Raw genomic sequence first — 25,667 nt, 5'->3', positions numbered from 1 at the left:
GAACATGCGGGATCCGACTGAATAGTAATCTGTACTCTTTGGGACATTTCCTTTCTTTAAATGGCACCACAATACTTATTAAATGAGAATTTGTTAAGGAAGATTTTTATATTTTTTCGTTTTTCAGATGATATTTTTTGAAGAAAAAAATTATCATTTTCTATTAAAGTACTAATTTTGTTAAGGGTAGCGAAGCAACCTGTATATTCTAGTTTGTTTATAAATCGTAGTAATATGTCATAATGCTAAAATTGATATACCTTCTTGTCCAACATCCAGGAAAAATCTTTCTTGTCTAGTAAGCTAGAAAATAATATTGCAATAACGTAGAAACTAATTCCCAGCAAGAAATCTTCAAATTTTGTTAATGGGTAATCTAGATAATGTAGTTATTTAATACATTACCTTGTAATGAGTGGCCGTTACATTTATACTTCGAATCATAGTAGAGCCTGGTTTAAACCCGGAAGAGTCGGGTTAGATCATTTGTAACTAGTTATTTTTTAACCTCGTCGAACAAAAATAATTAGTTATTCACCTCAAAAGTAAGTAATTCCACATTGCTTTAATATTACTTGGCTGCTTAACAGGTAAGTGAAGTTTTTCCTGGGTTATTCTTGGGGTGAATAACTAATTATTTTTGTTCGAAGAGGTATAAATAATATGTATCTACCTTAAACAAATTAATAAATTATTACAAATTTAATTTTTGCGAAATGTAGAAATCAAAATACAAATTCTTTAATGTGGATTTGATTATGTTTTAAATAATTGTAATTTAAAAAAAATAAAAATAATAAATGACATCAAGCAAAGCTCAAACCATGAACCTCCTGTTTGTTAAATGAACGCCCTAGATGATAGGACTATAACAAATTGTTTTATTCTTTAACAGTAATAACCTATTCAGCTAAATACATTAATGCGAATAAGAATGAACACTCATTACCAAGTAATGTATGAAATAAGTACTGGCCATTACCAAAAATCAGATTTTTTGCTGAAATGTCATAACATTCATTCATTTATTTGCCCAGCAAAATTATCATCTTGATTTCTAAAAATTTTATTAAAATTAAAACGATGCCCCCACTAGTTCATTATTCTTTTAAGATTTTCAATAAATAAAAAAAAACAAGTTCATTTAGGATTTTTTAATATTTTTTTATATATTTGTATATTTGATTTTTATGTTTTTTGTTTTGTAGTTTTTTGTTGTTGTTTGCTTTTTAAAAATTATATATAAATAAAGATTTTTTACTTAAACACTAATTAATATATATTATAATAATAGACAAAAACATACAATAAGAAATGATAATTAATTATTTATAAATAATAAAATTAAAATTTTATTTATTAAAAAGAAAAACAAACACATAATAAAAAAATATAAAATAATTTAAATTATTATTATAATTTTTGTTTTCTTTTAAGCAAATAAGGTTTCAATTATTATTTATTCATTAATGCAAAAGAGTGAAAATAAAATTCAGAAAAGAAATAAAATAATATGAAAACTAAAGACAATTTGTTGGTTTTTTTATGATACAAAAGTTTTGGTGAATTTTGAAATTTAAAAATAATAATAAAACTGTTTTAACAAAACAAAGGAGTTTCTTTTTTTATAAAATTAAAAAAAAAATGTATATAATTTATTGATTGGCTCACACTAATATGACACTTAATGTAATACTTGGTTTTTGCAAAAAATAAATAAAGAAAAAAGGAATTCATTCTTTTAATAGGATTCAAAACGAAAGTGTAAATTTTTAGGAAATTTTTAGGAGAATTTTCATTTAGGAAAAAAACATAGTAACATTTTCTTGAATATTTTGTTAAAAAAATAGTTATTTTTAAAATATAATAATAAATAGTTTATTTTTATGTATATAAATATTTATATGTTTTTTTTTTCTTCATTTAATAACTTTTTTGTTTATTTTTTGCTAAATACTAAAAAAAATAAATTATAATCAGTACAATTTTTGTTTATTGTTTAAAAAGTGTGTGTGTGTGTTTTTTCGTTGGATTTTTTTTTTGATTGTTTGTGAAAAATATTTGTTTTAGAAACAAAATTTTCTTCTTTTGCGGCAACTGGAAGTCTCCTCACGGCCTCTTACTTCTAACCACAAGGGTTTCAATAGATTTAATAACTTGTTTATGCCAAGCATTTTAAAAATATTTCAAATATTCTACCCACAACAAATTTACAGTTGTTTTGAAAATATAAGGCAATAATGGTAAATTGAAAAAAAAATATTTTTTTTCTTTTAAAATTATCAATATTGTCCAGTTGGATCTAGTAGATGATTTGTTAGACTTCGATCGCTAAGAGCGTTAGAAGCAGATGAAACTGTGTTGATGGAGGTGGGGCGCAAATAGGTGCCTGTAGGATCTAAAATCAATTTTGTGCAGGCCATTTTTGTTAAAGATTATGTTTTGTTTATTTTTTTTATTGAAAAAAAGTTGAAATATAAAAAAAGAAATTTTTTTAACTTCTTTTAAAATTTTTAGAAAGTTTTGAAAAGTTATTTTTTTTTTAGTTTGAAAAACTCAAGCCTAAATTAATAGGTGCCAGTAGGATCTAAAGCAAAATCCATTTTGAAAATAACAAAAATACACACTTGTTGAAAAAAAATAAATAATTAAAAAATTATATCTCTAGGATATTAAAATTTTCAGATTTTAAAAAAATTTGAAGAAATTAATATTGACCAGTAGGATCTAAAGCGAAATCCATTTTGTTAATATAAAATAAATACAATGTTTAGAAAAAAAAATATAATAAAAATTTTAATACTTTTAGCTGCTTTCCTGTTTTTTTTACTGCCAAATCAGCTGATAGACTTGTAGCTGCTCTCTGTTTTGATTTTAATGTTGTTGTTTTGGTGAACAAAAACTGCTGCTCTCTTTCTCCTTTAAACGTCTTAAAAAGTTGGCCAAACAAATTACTGAGAGTTTAACCAAACTTAGGTTTTAATATTGACCAGTAGGATCCAAATAGCCAGCCATTGTGTATAGTTTTTATTTATATATATATTTGTTGTTTTAAAAATGATTTATTAATTTTTTTTATAGATTTTAAAACACAATAGTTTTAATCTTTGTTGTTCTTTAAAGTTTTTTTTTTCAAAGTCTTTGAACTTGTATTTTTTTATAAATTTGAAATCTTTATTTGATATTCAAATTATTATTTATCTTTTATTTTAACAGCGTTCGCCTTAAGTTTTCTTTGATTAGTTTCTAAGCAAAGTCACTGACACTTTTAGTTCTTTTTTTTTTGTCTATAAAAGTTTATTTTGAACAATTTAAGTTTTCTTAAACAAAATGTTTTAAAATTTTTTATTTTAGGATTTTTTTGTTTAATATTTCTTTTAAATATATGTATATAAAAAATTATACTTTATTAAACAGCAACGTTTACGTATTTAATTTGTTTTAATTTGTAACTATTTCACTGTGAAAACTTTGTGATCTTTACTCTTTGAGTGTTGACGATATTGTGTAGTGATTTGTTCGCCAACGTGAGTTTAAATCCTCTTGTGAGAAGTTCCAACGATCACAGATTGTACTGAGAATTATGAGTAAACGAGAGCGCACAACTCAGTATAAAAATTCATTAAATATTATTATGGTATGAGTGTAAAAGAGATAATAAATAGGCAGGTGTTTTAATTTTTTTATGCTCTTTGTTTTATACTCTTAAATTTGTTATACGTATATCAGGTTCATACAAAATGTTAGAAAGAAATATCAAAAAAGGTATTTCTCTTTCTAGTAGACATTCAATCATCCATCCATCCAACCAAGCACTCGTATACATTTTAATATTAGAGACCGGTGTTCGTATAGCTAAGAAATTTGTGTTGGAAAAAATCAGCTGTTTTTCTTGATTTTATTCTTTAAACGATTAGTGTGGTCGTAGAAGTCGTTGCAGCAACAAAACAAAACTACCTGGATTTTTATTTTATCTTTTACCTGTGTTTTTTCTAATTGGTTCTTTAAAGAGATGGCTTGTGTGGAATTTTAGTATCATCCTTATTTCTATCAAGATCCTTATTTCTTGTGGGTTCTTCTTTTTCCTTCAACATTGACCTATAAGATTACATTTGAATGATTTTAGCTCCTCCTACACAAAATTAAAAGAATCTTCTAAATTTTGATACTAAATTTGTTTTTTGCCATGCAGCTAAACTGAACGAAGAAGATTTATTGACAGTTGCGTTTGAAACAAATTCGGTTATTGTGAATGAATTTATCATTTAGTTTATGAATTAGAAGTCTATGGTTTTAGAGAGATTTTTCAAAATTCGAAAATTAATCTTAGTAAGTTTTTTTACGAGTTTTAGTAAGTTAGTTTTGTATGAAAACTAAATCAAAAGTGTTGTATTATTATAAGAAAAAGTATTTCTGTTTTTAAGATTAATTCAATATAAAAATTTTGATTGATTTCTAGTTCCAGGTCAGTTTTAATCATTATTTTAATTATTATTCAGAGAATCTGGATATTTCGAGAGCTGTAAAACTCAATTGGCTTGCCAGATTCTGGTTTTTACAGGAAATATATAAAATACTCCAATAACTACAAAACAAATCCTTAATTACGGATTAAAACAAAGATTATTCTTTATTACTCTGTCATTGTGACATTCTTTTCGAAATCCATGAACGATAGATTTGTACTCGAAGTTAGATTGCAGAAGAGAGAAGATTGGGATTTAAAAATTTGTTAGCCTTTTCCCTTGTTTGCTTTGGCTATTTCCCTTAATTTTTTGAGAAACAAAAGGATATAGTGTCAAAAGAATTGCTCATATTTTGAGGCCAAAAACAAATCAAGCTAATTTAAAATTGCCTGTTATGAAGTGATCAGTATTTTAGATATAGCGTTATGCTTCGATCGAAACGAATCTAATCAGTTTTGCAACATTATACACTATTAACATTCGTTATAGGTAGTGTTTGTGTCAGATCATTGACCATTTTAGTCACACAAAAAATATTTATATTTATAGCATTTCGAACATTCAAGAAGTCACTCAGCTTAATTTGAAATGGGCTCCAATCGAACTGCTTTTGAATGAAACCTGCTGGTGGCAAACTTTTTAAATCGTTTCTTCTAGTTTAGCTTAGCAACAATCTTAATGAAGCAATAAGTTCAAGTCCTTGTCTTCAAACTTTATTGGGAGTTCTGGCAATCTTAGTCTTCCATGAAAAATTTACCACTTTTTTTCATGCTAAATTTTTGTACAAAAAATATTAAAAAAAATTTAAATCTGTGAAGCACATAACATCTATTTATATATAAAAAAATAATAAACATCCAATTAAAATATCTATCCTTTTTGGTCACTTAACTTTGTTATTCTTTCTGTCTGCAGTTATGTAAAACAAAAGATTTTGCTTTAATTTTGAATTCTTCTTCTGTTCAAAAAAGTCACTACGTATAGAGTGCAAACAACTGTCGGCTGCGATTACTTATTTTCATATTACTACATTTCATATGATGAGACTCAAAATATTTGTCCAATTCACAATCGGTGTTGTATGTCGTAAATTTTTTATAATTGATTTGTTTTTGTTTTAAAAAATTTTATGATAAAAAAATTTTTCAACGATACGACATCGATTGTTCGCATCCCCAGAGGGCATGCGCATGATAAATGCACCCATCTTTGTGTTATTGCAATCCCTGGGAAAAGAGATGCTACCAGTACCTCTAGTGTGCGAGACTATAAACTAGTGATGGAATTTCACAACTCGGAAATGCGAGACTATAAATTGGTGATAGCTCGGACATTTTTTGAAATGATTTGAATTATAACGGTTGGCCAGTTGCCCACAGGACTATGTCCTGGCTGGTCAGTTAGTTAAGGTTTCTTTAGAATCCACGTAGTTTAAACCCAAATTTTTGGGAAGAGTGAGTTGCAGTTAAAAGTCTGATGCACAGTTAGGCCTATAATTCGGGATAAGTTCGGTGCTGTTGCCGAAGTGAGTGTGTAGGCTGTTGTTCTCTCTAAATGACTGTTTTCTACATATAACTGTGTGAATGAGAAGTGTAGTGGATTGACAGATGATGGATGGTAACCTATACAAGTGATATATCGTGATTTGTCGCAGATTGCATCCAATATGATCTTAAATTTGTCAAGTCTTTTCAACTGGTTCATGTCCCATCTATGAAGGTTTTAAAACATATTCTTTAGCATCTAGCTAAAGCGGATCTAGTCTTAAAATATAAGAAGGGAATCGCACGTTGCTGAGTGCCGGTGCTTCTTAGTGTCCCTAATACGTTTTCATATAAATTTCTTTATTAAAATTGCTTCTCCTTCATTAAGATTCGACATTTATTTTTGTTTATAAGAGAATCCTTACTATTAGTCCTTAAGGGCAGATATACTTCCATAAAATGTATGAATCAAGGTTATTACTTATATAAGTTTGTACCTAATTTGCAAAAACTGAAATAGGACCAGCGCTGGTCTAAAACTAAAATATATGAACAACAAGTTACTCCAATTAATTTTGTGATGTCTTAGGTTAGGACAACGTCAGATTATGTCCTCATATGGGAGTACATAATCCGCTACATGGTCCCGTTTAATGCAATCATGTTATTAAAAAATAACATGTTAATGTAATCTAATAATGTTTACAGAGAAGTAGTTTTGGGATTAGCTAAAATGAACATGTACTCCAATCACACAGGCCAACAAGTTTTTAAACTAGAGAACATTTATACGTTTCTAAAGTATTTAGCCGAGCTGAATCCGAAGGAATCGTTTTCTAAACTTTATCAAGCTTCAAGTGAAGATATTTCGAAAAAGAAATAAGAAATGTCAGATGTTAAGTATTTATTTTAAATTTACAGGAAGGGGTTTCATATCGCATGTAATATTTTATAAATTACATTATTTTGGTGTTGTCTCAAAACGTCTCCAAAAGGAACAAAAATGGCGCTTTTAAATTACGCAACACGATTTCTGAGACCAGTTTCTGAGTTATACTTTTCAATCCTTCGACTTTTTTAAAGTATTGGTAGTGAGTAATGACTTCCTATTATATATTTAATTAACAAACTAATATCGCACTTTATTCCATCCTTGTTCGTTAGGTTCTTTTAGAAATATTATATCTTAAAGAATTTGTCAATACATAAGTAAGTTTTATTTTAACTTAAATTTACCAAGTTCTATGAGGATGTAGATAAACTTTTGGCAAATATAATAAAAGTTAAATAAAATACTTGAATGATGCCAATCCCTTTACAGCTTCCTTTTTTTTAATTATGTGCTAAACATATTACTTGATTTAGAAATCAACTTCAAAGAAATTCCCTGAACTTTCTTTATTAATAAGCATGTAATCGAATATCTTACAATCCCTTGATCACACGTGTTATGCACACTCTACAAAACTACTAGAAACACTCCTCTCATCACTCATCAATCAAACAAATCGAACCCTTTTATTTTACTTAAGGGGAGTTCTATTAACCTTGACAACTCTTTACAGCTGTCTTACAATATACTCGTGCTAGTAGACACACAACACTTTCACGTGCCAAGGTGAAAATAAAATAAACTAAACTCCTTTAAAAAAATCGATCCTTTTAACAAACAAACGGAAGTCCTGTGCTCAAAATATTGAATAAAAAGATTACAACATCATCGATTCGAGTGGAGGTTTTTTTCTATAATTGTAATAAAATAAAAGGATTTATATTTCCGTAAAAAAACTCAAACAAATTACAACATATGACAGAACTATAAAGTTTTTAAGGACAAATTTTGTGTGTTTTTTTTCTAGCTGCAGATGTAGAGAAACATTAAAACACATGTAAGAAATTTTTGCACAGAAAACATAGCAATTATCAGCATATTTTTTGGTGACAAAACTGATATTTTTTATCAAAAAAAGGATGCAACTCTTTTCTTTTTTTTCTACGAAATATAAACTAAAGAAAAGGATCTACTATAATTAATGACAAATCATTTTAAAATGTTGTTATTTTTTGAAAGAAAATAAAAATAAGGGAATTTCATTTTTAAAACGCCTTCTAAAGTTGCAACTTTATTTTGTCTTAACTACTATACATTGTTGCAGTCGTTTGTGTCATTTAATCCCTGTCAAGGAAAATATTGTATGACGCCAGTTGGTGGCTTAAGGTTATAACAATAAATATGTATGTGTGTGTGTATATGCCGTCATATACAATGTGTTCTCCTAAAAAGTACCAATCTTTTTACAAAGATGTTAAAGACCATTAATATTCAGATTAACTTGTCAAACATTATTATTATTTTAGCACATTTAAACAAACTAAATATACCGATCAAAAGACTAACCGAAAAATCCACTAAATGTTCCAAGACGACATTTAGTAAACATTATTATAACTTTTTTGCTCCTTTCTTGTACATTTAACCATGCCAAATACGCAAAATACAGGTAGTTGTCATAATATTGTTTTGGCTACTAAAGTAGTCTTTAAAACAAATATTCTGGTATTATCCTTTTTTTTTGCTCCTTTTTGTCTTTCGTTTTTTTCTGTTGACACTTTTAAGTGGAATTTTTCTTTGAGATTTTATTTTCGAAAAAAAGGGCACGTACTCTTGAACAATGAAGCAATATGATGATCTCTGGTCAAGCCATGTTAAATGCTTTTGATCTGTAGAATTGTCTTTTTCCTGTCAGGATTATTTTGTCTTTGTTTGTGCACCGTAAAAATCGTATTAATAATATTTGCTTAATCATTAAGATTTAAACACAATGAATTTTTAACTAATGTGGCTTTTTAACATGTTTATTTTTGGTCTTAAATTAAACGTTTAGTTTTAACCCTTAAATTGGGAATGTTAGTAAGTGTAATAGGATGCTTGTGGATTTTCATTGATGCTAATGTTCTAAAAAATTGTAATAAACATTTTTATCTCATATTAATGGAAAATATTGCAATAGATGAAGACGTTTTAATAATAGTAGTAGTGTTAGTTATGTAGATAACTCTGTGGTTTTTCCAGAAAATATGTACTTATATTCATTTGGAATCTTTTGCATGTTCTTAATATATGCTTAAAATATATTTCAAATTATACCCCATATTAGAAAAAAGTGGTCCTAGGTATAGGACCAAATTCCCAGAAAAAATATAGGTGATATGTAAATAGCGATGCTAAAGCTAAGCTCGAAAACTCAAATCGGCGGAAAGGGAATGTTTGTTGAAAGACTGATACGCAGTAATGTGTGTAAATCTGGAAAAGATCGGTGCTGTTGCCGAGACAACAGTTACTCCACAGAGGAGTGACTTTGGGACTAATCGTTGATATCATAGAAACCGGTAGCATACAGGGCAGAGTTTTGGACCTTGTTCCGTCCCGGTTATTGAACATGTCCCTTCAGTGTAATGACAACCTTATAAGTAATTGACATGTCAAAGGTGCACGACTTTGAGCTCCCGTAGCGACGCTGATGCAGTTGTGTGGTTTATTTTTCAAAACCTAAGATCGAAAACTCAATTCAATGGAAAGAAGGAAAGAAAGGGAATGTTGGTTAAAAGACTGTGATACGCGGTAAAGTCTCTAATATTGGATAAGTTCAGTGATGCTGCTGAGATAAAAGATATCCCACAGAAGATTGACTGTGGGACTAATTATTGGCTGGTAGCCCATAGGGCAGAGTTTCGGACTTTGTTTTGTCCCGGTTATTGGAGAGCACCTTTTAAGGTGCACGTGTTGGTGACGGTGCATTAAACTCAAATTTGCGAAAGGAAATGTTAGTTAAAAGTCTGATGCACTGTAAAATTTGTAATTCAGGATAAGTTCGGTTGAGAAGACAACAGTTACCTCTCAGAGCAGTGACTGTAGGACTAATCATTGAGAATGAGTTAGTTTCACATGTATATTAAACTGCAGTATGTTGGCCTTACCCATCCGTATACTTAGACTCTCAATGAGTGTATAGAATGAATCCGAAATGGAATGGTGATGGATACAAGTGATAACAATGAATTTTTCTTCGCTGACCGGTTAAGTTCATCATTTAAATTGATCATACCAGCTTTAACACAGTGCGATGGATTCATGTTTCAGTCTACCAACAACGTTTCTAGGTGCTGTTGCTTATTTAGCAGTGGTCATCCTAATTGCTTGTTTATAAACGGAAGTTATGTATTCACTTCTCGAAAGTAAAGCTACGCGGTAGATTAGATAGCTTCCCAGCAAAAATAAAATGAAGTACTTCCAAAAGAATAACATTTATCACCACTTCAGAAGTATCCAGCAAAAAAAGAACTAAATGACTTTAGATGTAGTGAATTTGGAATCAAACTAACCTGTATTTAAATCATATCTCCTGCAGGTCATTTTTAGTACTTCCATGGATGGAATTCTACTTCTTTTTCGCATCTTTGGAAGTTCTTTTATATAAACGGGCCGAACCATGTAAAAAATTTGTCACCTGCATGCAAAGACATACAATGGGTCAGCGGTGATGTTCTCTAAAAGCACTTTGACATTATGTGCATCCTGAAGAAGCTTTTATAGTTATTTACGAAATCATTGTCAAATTTAGGTATTTTTTATAAATTCTGTACCTGGTTCTGCCCGTTTATGTAAAATAACTTCTGAGTCCTTTAGTTAATGGAGTCGATAAAGCCATGTCCGCCTGTTGGTGTGTCTATTAAAATCATTTTAATGAAGAACTCAGATAGAATTTAGAATCCAAATCTTAAAGAAGTTTATTTCCTTAAATCAGCAAAATTTTAATAAAGAAAAAAATTTCACTATTTCCTAAAAAAAATAATTGACTTAACTTATAATAATATACATATGTAATAAAAAAAATATTTTAAAGTCAAACTTGTTAATACAAATAAAAGTCAAATTGTAGCCTCGTCATAAACATTATATGCGCAATTTAAATATTTATTTAGATTTTTTTTCATATAAAAAATTAGTCTTTATTTTGCTAACGTGGCTAAAATGTAGGTCAGCGGTTTCGCATTTTAAAGAGAGATTATTAAAATATCTAAATTCATTGTTGTTGTCGATTTTTGAATATTATTTCTTATTTCTTTAAAGCTTTTCTGCAAAATCAACTGCTTTGTCAAGTACTTAAACTTGTGCTGACTTAAGTTCTTGGACTTGGCCATAAAAGGGGGTTTGTTTACACAATTGAAAGGGGAAAAATATACAGAATTAAAAAAAAGAAACAAAAAATTTAAAAATAACCTCGTTAATGACAATTGAAAATAAATGCGACAACAATTTTTATACAAGTGTTAAATTACAAATAAAGAAATTTTTTTAAATGAAATTTAAAAAAAAAAAATAAATACTAAGTAATTATAAAATTTAATGTTTTTCAAAAAAAAAAAAAAAAAACAAACAAAAAATGCGAGATATTTATAAAAACGTTTCATTAGAAAACTTTAAGTATCAACTCTTTTTAAGTTTTCTTATTTAGTAAATTCGTTTCTTTTTGTAACTTTGTTGCAACGTAACAACAACAACAAAACCGTTGTATTTTTTCAGTATGTATCTAAAAGATGCTTATTCTTGTCTTGTTTGTAAATGTTGTTTTTGTTGCTGTTATTATCTGGTTTTTAAAACCGCAAAACAAGTTCGAGTGACCTAAATACAGGTCAATACCAGGAAGACATTATAAACTATGATGAGCCTTCTTTCTCTTCTTTTCTTCTCAGTTTAGTCTTTTTTCAGTTGTTTTGGTTTCTTTATGTTAATTCTTTAGCTAACAGAAGAAAAAAAAACAGTCAGCAGTCATCTTAAGTTGCAATATTTACTGCATTTTATTTTTCTTTGTATGTGGAGGTTGCAGCATCGGTAACACATTCCACATCATTATTATTATATTATACATTTGTATTTATATTATACATTTGTATATATACATATTAAAATGTATATGCATTTCGAAGTTTTATTTGGCCTAAACTGCTTTTTGAGCTGTTCTTATTGTTTCCTTTGTATAACGGTATATTTTTGGTTTTTGGGTGAAATTTGTATCGCAAAACTTAACAATGAACTTTTTTATAATATGTGAAATACCTATTCACAATTAAAATGTTTTTCAATAGCGACTACTTCTTGATCAAATATTTCAAGTTAAGAAAAAGTCAGATTAGCAGTACCTGTTTATAATTTTGAGGATTTCGAAGAAAAAACTGTTAGAAATGTTTGTAAATATCAACCCAGCAAAATCTTTGCATACCCGGTAAGTAGGCAAGTAAAATTGGAGGAAAGTGTAAGTAGTTACTTTTTGCGTGAATAACTACTTATTTTTGTTCGACGATGACCAAACTAGTTACAGGTCTGCTTACCCGACTTTTCTGGATTTAAAATTGGTTTTACATTTATTCATTTACCCATAAACTGTGAAGAACAAACTCAAGCTATGCAATATTGAATTTTTTTGTAAATCATACAACAATATTTTTCGTTTTCATCCGATTTAGAATAAATTTCGCAAAACTATATAAAGAAGTCCCTTATTCAAGATGATATTGAAAAAAAATATAAATTAACCCTCAAACTTAAATATGTTCGTAATGTTAGAGGTTTCAATTCAATGTAATGCCATTTTACGAGAAAATGGTGAGAGAGGGAATCATTAGCTAAAACACATAAAAGGCATAAAAGATGTATGAAAGTTAAGTTTGACAGGTGGCTGCATCGAATATCCGAAATTCAAGCTTTACTTGTTTCCAAGAATGATCCCTTTTTAACTTGACCTGTAAGATGAAGAGAAGAATAGGGATAGCAGAAAGAGAGACAAAGAGTGGGAAGGGAATAGAAAAAAATGGGAACAGATCCCTAGAAATAATAATTAGGAACATTCGTCCAGCTTAGAGTGAAATTTCCAAAGCTGGACAATGACAGAGAAGATGGACTACTGATCCATCTTCGGTGGTACTACTATTTGGATGCTACAAACGGAATGACAAAGTCCATCAAACATACATTGTTAATAAATCGATAGGTCCTTGACCTTTCCAACCTTATACAATTGTGTTGGGAATATATTTTGGAGCCATTCACACGGCCGAGGAAATGATCAAGCAGAGATGTGTTTCCTTTAGATTTATAAGGAGATGTAATGTAATCTTAAACAAACCCTTATAACCAATGAGTGAATGACCACATTATATTCCCCAAAAATGTTTACTTTTAACTTAACAGTACTATTGTACATTAAAAATTGTAAAATTTTAAATATTTACTTTAGAAAAAAAGGAAAACACACATTCTTATAAAAAACTCTCCTTAATATAAAAACTTTGGAATTTCCTTAACATGAACTCTAGGAAACGCCATCTACAAGATCAACAAACTAATTTCCTATTTTTAAAGAAAGATGATGATGATCATCATTAATTTAACACATTGCGCAATCAAAACAAAAGTCATTAAGAAAAATAAAATTCCATTTCATTAAATATTAATCAAAAGTAAAAAAAGTGAATTTCAACAATTTTCTTTTTGTTTGTTTGTATTTTCTTTGAATTATTTACTCGTATCAAATTACCCACAAATTAATTTTTAAAGGTAAAACCGTCAATGCCAGCAGTTGTTTTTTTTTTAAATATTTTTTTGTAATATTTTGTTGTTTTCGAGTTTATGTGAAGTTGATGAAAATGAATCTTGAACAAACAACACGTGCCTTGGAAATTTCATATGTTCTAGTTTGGTTACGGTCAATAAATATTGAAAGATTTTCATTTATGTCTTGTCAATATTTTCGTTTTTTTTTATTCGATTTAAATTACTGCGACAAACAATATTTATGAATGAAACTTTTTTTCTTTTGGTGGAGAAACAATGAAAAATTAAGGATATCAAATTTAATAAAACAAAATTTTGTTAAGGTTTTTTTCTCTTTGTATTGGGGGAAAACACAAGGTGTTTTTTTAAGATTTAAAAAAGTGAAATTATTCATAACAATAGATTGAAAATTTTTAGTATTTGCTGTCTGTAACATCCGGTGGTGGATGAATTTGAGATCTACTTGCGTTTTTAAAATTTGGCAAAATATATTCGAAAAAAGGAAAACCATAGATTTGTAGTAAAAAACATATGCTTTTTTAAGATAAATATTAAACAACTCTCTCTAATTATTAAAATTTCAGTTGATTTCAACTGCAGTCAATATGTGGGTCACTGACACATTGTCCTTTTAATACTCCTTAAAAATTTCTTAGTTTTTAAACCATAAAATACTTTAATATACGAAAAATTTTCAGTCTAAATATTCTGACAATGCCAACCACCTTTTAAATAATATTTCATTTGATCATATAATCAAAAAAATTTTAAAGACACTTTATTCAATTCTAATAAAATTGCATATATTTTCTTTTACTTTCAGCTAAACACCACCACCATATGGTAAGTATTTCTAAATGCATTATTAATTTTAAAAAAATCTATACACAGAAGTAGAAGTTTATCTATTAAATATTTTTGCAAATCAAATTTAACTTATCTAACGAATCATTCACTTACAATGTGGTAATAAATGTATAATAAACATTTAGAAATTCTACTGAGCGTCTTGGTTTTTTAAACTGACTTACAGACCGTTAGAAATTTAATTCTTCGTTGTGAGATTTTCACGCTCAAGTCGATTTTTTTTGGATTATTGAAAATGGTGCCTCTTCTCTGGTTTATATTTAATGAATGAATTGTGAATTACTTCGATCGGACATAAGGTTCCTCCCGTAAACCGCTAATTTTTCATGTTAATTTTCCCTTTTGTTATAAATTGTATATCCTGCCACAAATTTCGATTTAACCAGTTTGAAATTGCCACACAAAGTAGTATTCATTTTACTGACAAGTATACTTTATTATTGTGTTACACTTTACGGTCAATGTTCTTAGAAAGTGTTTTAATTTTAAGATTTCAGCGTGTATAGACAGACAATTTTGTAAATGCACATATAAAATTGCATTCAGCATGGTTTCAATCACGTACACAATTTTTCAGTTTTCCTCAATAAGAGAACAAAATACAACGTTTCTTATTTTGAGTTATGTAAAATTAACATAGCAATTACATGACGGAATAATTAGAGTTCCATGTAAATTTTAAAGGATTAGCATTTTTAATGCCTATATGGACTTTAAACCGAATTTCATATATAAGTAGAATCAAAATCTTTGGCATCTTACTGTATTAGGTTGCGATTCAAAACTTTTAGCTTTTTGAAATATTTAATTTTATTTGTTTATTTAAAATAAGTCATATCATTGGTTTCGTTCTAGTTCAGATTCTAGTTCAGTTCTAGTTCAGTTCTAGTTCAGTTCTAGTTCAGTTCTAGTTCAGTTCTAGTTCAGTTCTAGTTCAGTTCTAGTTCAGTTCTAGTTCAGTTCTAGTTCAGTTCTAGTTCAGTTCTAGTTCAGTTCTAGTTCAGTTCTAGTTCAGTTCTAGTTCAGTTCTAGTTCAGTTCTAGTTCAGTTCTAGTTCAATTCTAGTTCAGTTCTAGTTCAGTTCTAGTTTAGTTCTAGTTCAGTTATAGTTCAGTTCTAGTTCTGTTCTAGTTTTGTTCTAATTCTGTTCTAGTTTTGTTCTAGTTCTGTTCTCTATTGTTTTACATTTTAATAAAAGAAAACTTAAATCTTATATGGGGGAGGATTTCTATTATGGACCGATCTTCGCAAAACTTAGTAGAGATATTTTGGTTCATACAAGACTTGTTAATGCCGAATTTCATCTCTCTGCTTTCATATCTGATAGGAAAAAGCGTCAAAGTAAATTTTTGAAGGAAACCTTATATGGGGATGTGGTCAATTATGAGCCGATTCTCACAGAACTTGTTAAAGACAAAAGATTATACAAAACTTGTTTATATCGAACTTCATCGTAGTACTTGCACTTCTGATTCAGTAATGAGCGTTAAAGATATTTTCTGAAAGGGACCTTATATAAATAGAGAATATTTATGCAAAATTTCAAGCTCCTTCTACGTGGTCAACAGGCAGACGGACGGACATGACTAGTCTTAGAATCTAATAAGAATTCAAAATATATATACTTTCATGGGTCTTAGGCGAATATTTTGATGTGTTACAAATGGAGTGACAAAAACAATATGCGCACATTTTTCTTTATTACATTTGAAACAATTCGAAATGTCCTAGAATTTTTCCATTTCCACATTATGTTTGGCCCAAGTTATACAAAAACTTTTACGTTACCTTATTTAATCTAAAATTGAAAAAAAAACGTTAATTTCCTGTAAAAGGATTTTCATAAATATTTTAGAAACATTAATGAATAAAGTAATTTCCGTTGATCCAAAATTTAGGTTGCCATTAAGCAAAATTAAGCAAACAAATACATATAAAATCTGATATGAAAGCTGACTTAAAAACAAATCTTAAATAAAGTATGTTATTTAAGCTTTCTTTGTAAATGAAAACTGTGATACGAGTAGGAATATTCGTTGCTGTTCTTAATAACGGTTAACCTACATATTTTTATTTGTAAGCCAGAATTGGTGATAATCAGCAAAATATACACGCACTTCGACAACGTTCCTCCAGAGGTGGTAAAAAGTAGGCAGTGTATATACCCAGTAGTTCCACGAGATGTTAATGTTTCCTTTTTAAGCAGTGTTGTAAGAATTTGGTAACTTTTTAAGGTTATCTCAAGTGAGTACATTTTTGATTATATGACATATTTGTAATGAAGAAAGAATGTCAATCAAAAAGTTGTCAGTTAACACTGTTGTCAGTTTGTTGTACGGCGAAAGATGCTTGGTAAGACATTGCCAAAACAGTTTCACTTTAATTAACCCTTAAATTTTTTTCTTTTAACATTCAGTGTTATCAATGGAAATAATTTATCGGAACAATTGTCAGACAACTATCTTACAATGATCTGGTAATGGCAACGACATGTGTTTACACGATGTCAGATAAGATATAAGTGCACTGGGATGTTTGACACTTTCTGGAAGACGTAAGATATGACAACCTTGTATTTAAAGCTAAAGTTAATTTTTTCGCATTTTATAAAAGAAACAATTCGGGATATTCAATCAGAACTGCTGGGTATATATTTTAGTGTGTATTTGTTTGTCTGCGCATGTGTAAACGCATTAAGTTTATTATTGTTGTTGTGGCTGCACTAAAGTTTGTTCTTAAAATGCGTCAGAATGCTCATACGCATTTAGTGCCTGCCCTCAGTTTAGACATTTGTATTTTTATTTGAGCCACATTTTAATTCTGGACTTTTAAATACTTTTTCTGTCCTAAAATTAAACAACTACTACAATAAAAAAACAACTTGTTGTTGGTTTTTTTTTTATAGCCAAAGGTGCGTTTTCTGACAAAAATTTCAGTGTTTTTTTGCATTTTTTTAACATTGTTGCTGTCTGTTTTTCTTACTGGTTGTCGTGTTTTCTTTTATTTATTTAAGTGCATTTTAATTGTTTTTCTTTGGAATTTTATGCTTGACAAACATACTAACACATACACACATTGACACACACACAGTGACACACACACACATTTCCATACCATGTATCTCAAACATTTACAGACAACACTTGATTATCACATTGTAATCGTGCTTTGTTTTAATAAACTACCGGGTTTTGGCTTATGGTTTTTGTTGTTGTTTTTTTTAGGCATTCAAGTCTTTTTAAGTATGACAATTAAATATATTTTTTTCGTTGCTGTTCAAAGCTGCTGTCGGTGGGTCTCACTCAGAAATCATTTATTTTGTAAAAAATAAAAACTTACAAAAATGCATTACAGACATGAATGGATGAATGAAAGTTAAGCCAGCATGCACCAGCATGTCATGAATATAAATAATTTTGAAATTTTAGTGTGAAATTTTCTTTGCAAAAGGTTTTTGCAAACAATTTCTGGGTCAGTAATTAGAGGTCATATTGGATTTGTGAGGAGAGTTATATCATTATGTTATAGAATTTGCATTTTAGACAGACATTGTAGTCTGTTTTTTTCCTTTTTACCACAAGAATAGGGACAGTACGTAAGCAAATACTTCATAAATTCGAAAGTGCATAATGTGGAAAAATGCCACAACGGATACATAGAATATACATATAGATTTTCGATATTCATATGTTTTATAATCTGACAATTTAGGAAATTTTATTAGTGATATAATTAATTTGCTAGTAGGGTAGAAGGGGGATCATTCTCAATAGGGGCACATCCGTCAATGCGAATAACATGAAAACCGAGTAATCGATTTTATCGCATTATTAAATTTTATTTTCGTTTATCGATTATCTATCATTTTTGTGATAGAAAAAATATATTGGTCAGTATTAGAATGTCAATAATAGTGAACAATAAGACATAATAAAATTTTCGATAATATAATTTTAAGCCCGAAAAAATTGAAACTAAACCCCAGAACAGCCCGTGGGGCACATGCGCCAAATATATGTAATGTTTGTGATGTAGAACAAAATTTGGTTAAAATATAGAAAAAATCAGTAATAATTTGTTTTAACTTTTTTGTTAAGTTTTGTGAAATAAACAATAAATATCTGATTTATTATGCTTTGTTTACTCAATTAAGGTATAAAACAGCAAAATAAGTTTTTATTTTTCTAATTTTTTCTTTCATTTTACTAATGGAAAATCTGCTCCATCCCCTTGGCGCATTTACCCCATGGATGGGGCGGTATCGCCGTTTTTAGTCAGTGCGGAAAAGTTAAAAAATATGTACATGAGGATGACTTAAGAAAAATTGAAAGGAATAATACTAAAGCCAACATATCTAAGTATCCGAACCAAGAAAAAAATTAAGAATATGTATTGTGGTTTTAATTTGAGGCCGCCTCAAAAAAAAAAACTGGCGTATGGTCCCCCTTCTACCCTATGTACTTTTACTTTTTAATTTTTCGACATATTGTTTTCTTCCTAACTTGGATTAAAAACTAGGATACATTTAAACTAGATGTATATATTACATCTAGGACACTTCTGGCCTGTAGTGCACTCCTTCATATGCACATTTTTATTGTGAGTGAGTCATTTTTAAAAGGAAATAGTCTGATGATTAAGAAACATAATGCTAATTGCTGTTATATCTGTTATAAGTAGCATTTCCCCAAGGTATTTAGACCCAACTTCGTGAAAAGCTTGACAGTTGCAGAGTAAGTATTCCAATGTATCCTTACCGCATACTCTGAAATAGTCAGATCCCTCTCGTCAAAAATTATATAGTTGTGTCTGCTTTTTCTGTTATGACATTTCTCCAAGGTGTTTGGACCTTACTTCGTAAAACGCTTGACGTGACAGAGAAAGTATTTCAAAATATCCTTACCACATAGTCGGAATTAGTCAGGTTCCTACCGTCCAAATTGATATAGTTGTGTCCGTATTTCTGTCAGAATATGTATATTACACTCACCTCGGAATCACTACCTATAGGTAGATTTATAATTTCTATGATCGTTTGTACATTGTGTCGCTCGGCTGTGTAGCCTTATATCTTGTATGTGTTTGGATTCGAACCTCACTTCATAAAAGTCCTGACAGTGGCAGAAAAAGTATTCTATTTTTTCAGATTCTTTCCGTTCAAATTTATTTTGTTTTGTCCTAAGTCCTTTCAAGATAGATTACACTCATCTCGGACTCTGCTTAGAAGCAGTCGACTTATGATTCACTTCTGTATAGAGAAAAAGAAGCGAAGGAGTTTCACTAGTCTTGTTCTTAGTTTTCCTATATTGCACCCAACAATTGTGTGCATTGTGGAATCTGGCCTCTGTGTGATATTTGAATTTCAGTTTTCGACAAAAGATCGAAATCAATCAATGGAATGTAGTTGGGTATATCTCTTGATAATAAATAGATTTATAACGAGTAATATGTATGTATGTTGAAATAAAGTTAAGCAGGATATAGAAAACTATATCCCATTATAAGGTACGTAGGTCAGTAGTTAGTGTTTTAGTCTGGTGGATTAGATGCCCACCGGAGGCACTAGTTAACTCTTTCACGTATACGGGACACTGGTGTCTCAAGACTATTTTAACATTTTTCTCTATTGGGAGCTTTATTTTGAGTTAATAGCTTCAATAAATGGTTACTTCCAAAGAAAAAAATACGTTATTTTTAGAATTTGATATCACTACATGCCAAAAGGTTAATATCCTGCGATATCCTTCGAAAACATATCAAAAATGATCGATATATGTCAAAATAAAGTATGTGGAGAAGTCAAATACATTTAAAGTCCAGCGGTTTAGTTTTGTATGTGAAAGGAGTATATATATCTTCGAATTTGATGTATACTTATACATCCTCCTTTTTAACTAACTACATCGATAAAACAGAAAGGTATATAGGTATCCTCAGTTCGGCACCTTCAATGACTAATGTGGAACAAAAATATATAAAATATCTTTGATAAAGCCGACTTAGTATCAGAGCCATCCTACTTAATAAATTCCACCATAAACATGTCAACACTTAAAACCGATGTTAACAATTTTACACTATTTCCAACATGACGATAAAAGCCAAACTCAATTATGCAGAAACAGAAAAAACACACACACACACACTACACAGTCAATAAAAAGCTCATTAAATTATAAAACAATACATATTTCTTTATGAACTATAACATGCTCGAACATTAATACAATTCATTCATACATTTATTCAGTCAGTCAGTCGTCATTCATGCACCCGGTAGTAAAACTAGCAAATTTTTGTATTAATAAATTTCACTCTAAACATATTTATGCATATAAATATGTGTGTACATATGAATGTATATATGAAAGTATGTACTACATATGTTATACATTTCGTATTATAGTAAATATATGTACAACTTTATATAAACTTACAAACTCACATACTTGTAAGTATATGTCTTTATGATTGCTTTATCAAAATTAAATAAAAAATTTATAAAAAAAAGATTTCATAAATTTTTATACTCATTCCTATAGCTGTTGTATGTATATTTCATTTCTTTCTTTATTTTTACTTGGGAGCACGTGTAGACCAATAGAGTTCTTTGAACTTTTTGATGTAATACCATTACAAAGCAATACAAAATATTAAAAAAAATGAAAAATAATAATAAAACAGCAGAAATATATATCAAACCTATAAAAAATCCAAAGAAAACAACAATAACAAAATCAGTGTAATAAAATTATGTTAAGAGTTGTTTTTTGCTTTTATTATTAAGAGAGTTTTATATGGAAAAACATTTCTCTTAATAATGATTTTAAAAAGAGAAAAAATTACTTTGACATCACCGTCATCATCATCATCATATAATATAATTACCTTGAGTTTTTCATTTAAAAATAAATGTGATAATTATAGAAAAATTAAATTGTTTGTAAATAAAAATAAACTTATTTAAGTTTTAAAGTTGAAGGAGGTTGGATGGGTATGATTAAAATACATTTTATGTTTAGAAGTTAACATAATTGTTAAGGTGGCATAAATTCGGTAAATGTATTTTTATTCAATCAAAATCGAAAACAATCAACCAGAAATAGTTTTAATTTTGGTAACACAGGCCAACAAAATTCGAAAAAGTCGAAACCCAAGATTCTAAAAGATTAAGTAGCACTGAATCGGAAACTGACTTCAGATTTTCTCTATAAAATCTAAAATTTGAGAAAACGTAATTATTTGGACTCTTTAAGATTATAATAGCTCCAAGTCAACTTTATTTGTAAAATGTTGTGTCAGCTGAAAGTCTATTAACTTTAAAATAAAGACTTAATTAAGATCTGATATATCTTTTTCTAGATATCTTTACTTAAAGCTTGAAAACTCATAGTTATATCCTGCACCAATATAGCGGTGCTGATTTTTGTAATAACCAAAAGTATTGGTCCTTCATTCATTGACCTACGCAACTCAAATAGGATCAGAATCACTTTCTGATTCGATTTATTTCTTCTACCGTACCCCCTGAATAGGGCTTTGAGCTCATAATTCTGTTAAATGTTCCAGCATGTTCTCCCTTCAGAAAATGACTTGAAGGTCAACATTTTCTTATAAAATCTAATAACACGATGAAATTATACATAAATAACTTTGATATAGTCGTAAATTGCACTACCAACATTTATAAGGATTGGTCCATATATACCCCTACCTTAATATGAGTCCGCTAGTAAAATTTTTTTGTCGATAATAAGTAATAATATTCCAGAATTAAAGTAAAAGTTAAATTTAATACTTTATTATTAAAAAAATAATTTAAATTTTTAAAAAACTCACTGGTATAGGGTATCCATACCCGACTATGTAATGATACTTAGTTTTTCTATATTCATGGTTCTTACAACCTGAACTACCATAGTACTTTATAAATACTGTTTATAATAAAAAAATATATAGACCTATCTAACGATGTTCAAATCTACTCAATATCACTTTATGATTCGACTTAATGATATCTATCCGTCTATCAATGGATGGTAAGCCTTTATTTTAAAGCTGACAAAATTTTGACATACAAATGATATACGATATAATAAAGTTGTCTTAGAGCAGCCTCAAAAGTTCACCTCTAGGCGACCTCTGTGCATCAGATCCGAAAAACTGAACAGTTGAAATTAACTTTCTCTGGACAGATCCCTATTCAGTATTCCTCAATCTTTATTTCTAAGATATAAACCTAATTGCACGCATTATCATTTGAGTTCTATAAATCGACTTTAAAATCAAGGAAGAATTAAGATTTGTTGAAAAAAGTCGAAGTTGCCATTTTTGTGCTAACAAAGTCGAGAAGCCGAAAGAAGTTAAAAAATCGACTTTACAAATAAAAGTTGGTAAAATAAAATATTTATTTTGAAAAATGTCCAAACGTTGAAAAATATCAAGAAAGTCATAAAAATTCGAAATTGAAAAAATATCAACTATAGAATCCTAATCCTTAAAACATTAATACCCAAAGTCATTTACATATATCCCACAAAAACTCCCAATTGTAATTAAAGAAAAATATCTGGCAGCCTTTATTCCATTAACTAAAATATGATTTACATTTTAATTTACAAACAAAATCTTGTTATTTTAAAACTCTCACCATTCTCATAATCATTATATCCCAGTATATTGATGCTGTTATTGTTGATGATGATGATTTTGGTCGACTTGTTGCTGTTGTTGACGACAACTTTGGCAAGAGTTGTAAATGAATTACAAAATATGTACATACAACAGCTACATTAACTCTTACATTGTAGATGAATTCACATACACAGTAAATATTCCTTTACTTCCCACTCTCAATAACAAATTTGTTGTTATTTTTATTTAATATTATTGCTGTTTGTTGTATGTATGTTGCTGACAATAATAATGATGATGATAGTTGGTTGGTTGTTGGCTGACTGGCTGGTTGCTAGTTATACGTTTGTTTGCCTGGTTCATTTGTAACCAGTTGTCAATGTTTTTCATATGGTTGTTGTCTTTAATACTTTGTTTTGTTTTGTTTTGTTTTTTTCTCTCCAGCAACCAACAACAAAAACAATTTTTGCGGCAATATATTTTCATTTTGTTCCATCATCACCAACATCATGATCATCATTTTGGTCTTCTTTTGGTTGTCTTCGTTAACAACTTTTTCCATTACTTAGTTTGATGTTGTTGTTGTTATTTGTTGCTGTGTTGTCTTTCATGGAAGAAAAAAGTTCATTCAACCTCGCCCCAGTGAACTTAGCTGAGGTTATTTTTACCTTATGCCCCTGTGTGAGAAATCCCCCTCTTCGCTATTATTATTTTCATCCGAATAAAATACTTTTTTACACTATTTCCTTGTGTATATAAGGTAAATTTATTTAAAATCATATGACTTTATGAATTCATGAATTTCGAAAGAGATTGTCGATCCTTATTCGATTTTAAGAAGATCTAACCATGTCCATCCATATTGAAAACACGGGTTCTAACGGGTGAGATCTAAATATCACAATATTTAATAATAATAATTAAAACTGAAGAGAAAAGAGATATAATATCATTGTGAAAAAATAATTCAATTTATAGCACAAAATTAAACTCTGACATCGGTTTCCGAAATTATATAATTCCTTCAAAAGCTGTAAAAAATAGAAACAGTGTAATAGACAACATCAACTATATTCACTAAAAAAAGATAGGAAAAAAATGGATGGAAAAAAACTAGTAAATAACTTTGGAACACCAAGTCAGTTTTATACCATAGAAAATGTGGCAGGCAGACTAACAGGCAAACCAGTCAGCTAGCAGCAGCAGCAACAACAGCACCATTATGTTCCTGGCAGTCATTCAGTTCACATGATATACTCTCCTCATAGTTGTTCATGTGCAAAAGAATAAGATTCTTGATTTTATTCATTCTTTTCTAGTTTAGGTGGTAAACTAAACATTGATGCTAGTACAACAACTATACTTCTTAGATCTTTCTGAGTACATTCATATATATATATGTAGCTGCTTTGGATCAGTTTTTTTTGTATTTGAACATGTTTCTTTGTATGTTTAGTAGTAGTATTTAGTTTCTTTTTTTTTTTTCTTTCTGGAATCGTAAATATTTGTATATATGTTTCGGTATATCGTGCGTTTTTATTTAAAAATTTCTTTATCTTTAAAAATTGATTTTCTCTGTTATTGTATGTAATATTAGGAATAAATTGATTTTTTTGTTTTTTGGCTTTCTAGTACTTTTTTGATCACTTTGGAATAAATGGAGCATAATTTGATTTGAAATAAGTGCTTTTTAAAATTTTCTTTCAGTTTGCAATTTTAAATTGCATATTTAATGAGAGAATTTCAATATTAACATATTTCTTAAATGTCATAATATCCATGCTCAGTGACATAAAATCCATGTATTACAAATAATCCATTTATGAAGATTTAAAGAAGACATTACTCAGAGTTTAAAACCCCTGCGGTCGGTCAAATTCCGACTGTCTAATGCTATGTATACACGGTGGTAATGCTTTTTCTGACAACGTTTCAAAAGAAACACTGTAAATTCAGACGATTATTAGACATTTTACTGACAACGTTGTTAGATCTGACAACCGTGTATCACGGCTTTAATACATTTTTTAATTGAATTCAAAATGCAATATTCTTCAAAATTAGGAACGACTCTATCTAGGAAAAGACTTCCTTCTAAGCAAATATCTAAATAAATTTCTATATACATAATGTGACATAATGCTTGATAACAAAATTATCGTTTAACATACTCACGACTAAATGTTAGTACAAAAAGTTCAAGACCTATAAAATTTAAGTGATCATCACGAACGATCTTTTTATTTCAGTTCAACTATATAACATTTGAGGAGCTTATCACTTTAAATTGTCGAATGAAACGTGTAAACCTAAATATTCCATTTAAATATTGTTGTGATCTTATCACACTATCATCTATCCAAAAGTTTTAACAAGATCCCAGTTGTTGGCAAAGAAACTCGCAATTGTTTCTTTTGCGAATAACTTTAGATGTCTGGGGGATCTTCAATGTTAGATGAAAATTAAATACATTTGGCGAAATCAAATATTCACTGTTTGTCGAACTAATCGTTTTTATGATCTGAGAATGGAACTGATATAAGTTGGTGAACGATCGGGAAAGACTACTCTGTCCGACAGGAGAATAGTACTATTTTAGTATAT

The 25,667-nt window shown here is 29.1% G+C and overlaps 1 long non-coding RNA gene across 1 annotated transcript in view; it reads right to left on the bottom strand.

Annotated features, from left to right (window-relative positions):
- LOC124419588 overlaps window positions 1-23,751 on the bottom strand; it is a 78,210-nt gene extending 54,459 nt beyond the window's left edge. Inside the window, exon 1 of the long non-coding RNA XR_006940703.1 lies at window positions 23,080-23,751. This is a non-coding gene — a long non-coding RNA (uncharacterized LOC124419588). The remainder of the gene's footprint in view (window positions 1-23,079) is intronic.
- Between the last annotated feature and the right edge of the window lie 1,916 nt (window positions 23,752-25,667).

This window comes from Lucilia cuprina, chromosome 4 (genome assembly GCF_022045245.1).
Source record: "Lucilia cuprina isolate Lc7/37 chromosome 4, ASM2204524v1, whole genome shotgun sequence".
Lineage (NCBI taxonomy): Eukaryota > Metazoa > Arthropoda > Insecta > Diptera > Calliphoridae > Lucilia > Lucilia cuprina.
This window is presented reverse-complemented; position numbering and strand designations above follow the sequence as displayed.